The sequence below is a fragment of the Periplaneta americana genome, chromosome 2, assembly GCF_040183065.1.
Source record: "Periplaneta americana isolate PAMFEO1 chromosome 2, P.americana_PAMFEO1_priV1, whole genome shotgun sequence".
Classification (NCBI taxonomy): Eukaryota; Metazoa; Arthropoda; class Insecta; order Blattodea; family Blattidae; genus Periplaneta; species Periplaneta americana.
The window spans coordinates 204,627,519-204,632,032 of NC_091118.1; the positions used below are offsets into that span (position 1 = coordinate 204,627,519).

General features: G+C 32.5%; 1 non-coding gene across 1 annotated transcript; it reads right to left on the minus strand.

The window, feature by feature from the left end:
• Positions 1 to 3,911: 3,911 nt before the first annotated feature.
• TRNAC-GCA (transfer RNA cysteine (anticodon GCA)) lies at positions 3,912 to 3,987 on the minus strand. The gene has a single exon. It is a non-coding gene; the product is annotated as a tRNA-Cys (tRNA).
• Positions 3,988 to 4,514: the final 527 nt, after the last annotated feature.

Here is a 4,514-nt window from a genome sequence, read left to right on the forward strand (position 1 = left end):
ATACCATGTTGTTAATATAAACTATCAAACTTGCGTAAGATAATAATATTGTTATTAAAAATCAAATATTTTTATAGTTATTAATCAAGTGGGGTTGGGTCTTTTTCATATACTTAATGGCGGTGTGGTGTAGATACTTATATGATCATTCTCTTCAGTATTGACTCGAGAGAGCTAAAAAATTACAGTTCCTAAGAAAAGACGGTATTACTTACTGATAAAATAAGAGGCCTGCAAAATGTTGTAGTCTCCCGATCATTTCAGCAAGATCTCTTAGCAGGATAAAATGATTTTAATCTTCACATTTCAAGCTCTACATGCAGCAGCTATGTCTATTGTTCGAAAGCATAGCAAACCTGACTTTTTAAACTTTCAACTACAATCCACAATGTCCTGAAATAGCTATTGCTTTACTCTCACATGAAAAACCCACTGATCGTCCTGACATTGTTACTTGCGTTTTCGCGTTGAAACTCAAAAACTGAAGGTGGATAGGTTCAAGAAAAAGTATTTGGCCTAAAAAAAACATTCGGAGGGAGTATGTTTCATTATTACGGAAGCAAGTAACTTTCAAAATGTCTGGTATTTTTCGTTGAAAATAAATCTGAAAAATTTTTATTTGAACGTGTAACGAACTTAGTTTGCAGCGTTTGCTGCACAAGCCACTGGTTTCATATAAATTGACAATCAGACAGAAGACAGTGATATTCAATAAAATCATGAATATAGTCGACAGAAATAAAAGGTAAAAAATACATTATCATTACCATCATTATTTTTATTACTATTACTATTATCATTACTATTATTATTATTCCATGTATTGTGGGTCCCTATCACCACGGCATGGCGCGTCCTCAGGTTGCGGATAGAGGAGACGGCCTCCAGATATGGAGGGTAGCTGCGAATATATTGAATAAGCAGTCGCGGACAACCGATAAGGGACGGTCCTCCAGCTTGGGGGTTGGACGAATGGCTAACCCATCACCGTATAAAACAGCTTGTTACGAAACCTTACAATAAGCCTCGGAATGGGACTGATTCTCTGGCACGAATCTTGCTCAGGATAGCGACCGATGATGGCGGGTTTAAGTGAGAGCGGCAATGTACCTCCGGGTTCCTTAAAAGCTATAATTATTATTATTATTATTATTATTATTATTATTATTATTATTATTATTATAATAATAAAATACGCATATTTAATAATTCTACACATTTAAATACCAGTCTATAACCATTTTTACATGCACATAACATTGCCTACTCCAACACAATTTTTTGCATTCCGTTTAAACTATTTTTAACATGACTATTACACCCTTACTACGTCATACTACTTTTGACCAATAAAACGGTACGAAAGGACGTATTTCAACCAATCATGGCTGCTTAACGCACAATTTTATCGCGTCCCTAGCATTTGTTTAATTTTATCGCGTCCGTAGCATTTGTTTAATTTTATCGCGTCCCTAGCATTTGTTTCTTTGTTTGCCAACATTTGAAACTGCGCTGGTCTGGACGTCAAAAATATATATAAAATTACAAACCACTCCAGTCGATGCACAGCAGTTTCAAATATGACTCGCATTGGCATTCAAGAACAAGAATTAATAAAAATCACTGATCATACCTATGCATCTTCTGAAATCCGATTTACAAATAAATGAAGAGCACCATTCGGAAATCCTGAATAAGTTGAATACACCATGTAGGCCTAAATCAACGAGTTCCACTTCTATTACGCACACGTCCAATATAACATCAATTGAACCACCAACCACATTCAAATTTGAAAATTGTACATTCAATAATTATTCATTTTAAAATTATTCATGTTTACTTTTTATGTCATCGTCGTTAATTAGAACTTTCTAACACTTGTGTATATTAGTTAGGTTATGTTATAGCTTCTGCTCTGAGAGGATAAAAAGAACTTCTGCTATATGATATTATGGATAGCCACGTATCAGAGATTGTTTAATATTAAGATTTATTGAATAGTAACATTACAGTGTCTGTATAAAGACACTACTGCCATCTAGCATGCATCTAGCGTAATATTTGTAATGTTGAGGTGGTACAATAATACATTTGAAGACAGTTGTATTTTCGTAAGTCAATTAATATTTTATTGTATTGGAGTACTTCGTTACTTCTAATCTTTATATACTTTCTTCTAATCGTGTAATAGTCAATTTAATCCCACTCGAGGTTTGATTTTCTCTAGATAAATCTGCTCGTGTTCCACTCGCAGATTTATCGATAAAATCAAAACGTCTAGTGAGTTTACTGTTGATAATACAAGTCATACACGTATTTGATTAACAGTTGTTTAATTTAAATTTCAAAATTTTAATCTAGACATTTATAAACAGGTATGATATCTTCATTTTATGGAAATTCCATGAATTGTTATTATTATTATTATTATTATTATTATTATTATTATTATTATTATTATTATTACTATTATTATCATTACTACTACTACTACTACTACTACTACTACTACTACTACTACTACTACTACTATTAGTGGCTTATTTTACGACGTTTTATCAACTTCTCTGTTATTTAGTGTCTGATTGACATGAAAGTGAAGTCAGCGAAATGAGTCTAGGGTCCACCGCCAAAAGTTACCCAGCATTTGCTTTTTATGGGCCGAGGCAAAATCCCGGAGAAAACCTCAACCAGGTTGACTTTCCCCGACCAGGATATGAATCCGGGGCCGCTGGTTTCACGGTCAGGCATGCTAACCATTACTCCACACCGGTGGACACATTTTGTTATAATAATAATAATAATAATAATAATTATTATTATTATTATTATTATTATTATTATTATTATTATTATTATTATGACGCTGTATCAACTACTGGGTTATTTAGCGTCGATGAAATTGGTGATAATGAGATGTTATTTAGCAAGATGAGGCCGATGGTTGACCATAGATCACCTGACATTCGCTTTACGGTTAGAAAAAGCCTCGGGAAAACCAAACCAGTTAACCCGCCAAAATGGAAATCGAATCCACGCCCGAGTGCATCTCCGGATCAGCAGGCAAATGCGCTACCACCTGAGCTATACTGGTGTCGTTTTATTATTATTATTATTTTTTATTTTTTTTATTTTTTACAATTATTATTTTTTTATTTATTATTATTGCTTTCTTGTTATTTATTATTATTATTATTATTATTATTATTATTATTATTATTATTATTATTTTTGTTATTTATTATTATTATAATATTCATTTTTATAGTAATAATAATAATAATTATTATTATTATTTATAATTATTACATTTGTTATTTTTATAAATATTATTTATAATTATTATTTTTGTTATTTCTCATAATTATTATTTTTGATTATTATTATTATTATTATTATTATTATTATTATTACCATCATCATCATTGGAACAGAGATTAAGGGTGTTTGAGAATAAGGTTATTAGGAAAATATTTGGGGCTAAGAGGGATGAAGTTACAGGAGAATGGAGAAAGTTACACAACGCAGAGCTGCACGCATTATATTCTTCACCTGACATAATTAGGAACATAAAATCCAGTCGTTTGAGATGGGCAGGACATGTAGCACGTATGAGCAAATCCAGAAATGCATATAGAGTGTTAATTGGGAGGCCAGAGGAAAAAAGACCTTTAGGGAGGCCGAGACGTAGATGGGAAGATAATATTGAAATGTATTTGAGGAAGGTGGTATATGATGATAGAGACTGGATTAATCTTGCTCAGGATAGGGATCAATGGCGGGCTTATGTGAGGGCAGCAATGAACCTCCGGGTTCGTTAAAAGCCAGTAAGTAAGTAAGTATTATTATCATTATTATTTATTATTATTAGGCCTAATATTATTACTATTAAATACGAGAAAAATTCGTACCGGCACCGGGAATCGAACCCAGGACCTCTCAGCTCTGCGCGCTGAGCGCTCTTACCAACTGAGCTATGCCGGGACACGATCAATGGCGCCGGCCGAACCCCTCTCGTAATGTTATTTTACGGCCTTACTACCTGCACTTGAGACGATACACATCATATATGCAGGGGCGCATATTTAAATGACTTTATGGCCATATTTTTGTTATTTATTATTATTTTATTATTATTATAATTATTTTTATTATTATTATTATTAATATTGTTATTAAACATTATTTTTATTACTTCCTATATTCTCAAGCACGCTATGAGGTATAATGAACATCATGCGGTCTTTGACTGCAGGGGTCTTTGAGGGCTGTCCTTCCTTAAGGAGATTCAAGAATAATTTAAAAAGTTGTGTATAAAGTGCAAATTAAAATTAAGGTGACATTTAACATTTAATTTTTAAGGTGACATGTATTTATTTAGCCTGACGAGTTACTTCCTTGGTTTGAATTGTAAATTATTTAAAAATAGCGTGTAAGAGGATCTTAGACTACAAATGTTTAGTTTAAATGTAGTTCTGTTTATAAGTACAGTATGCATAAGGGTGTAATTA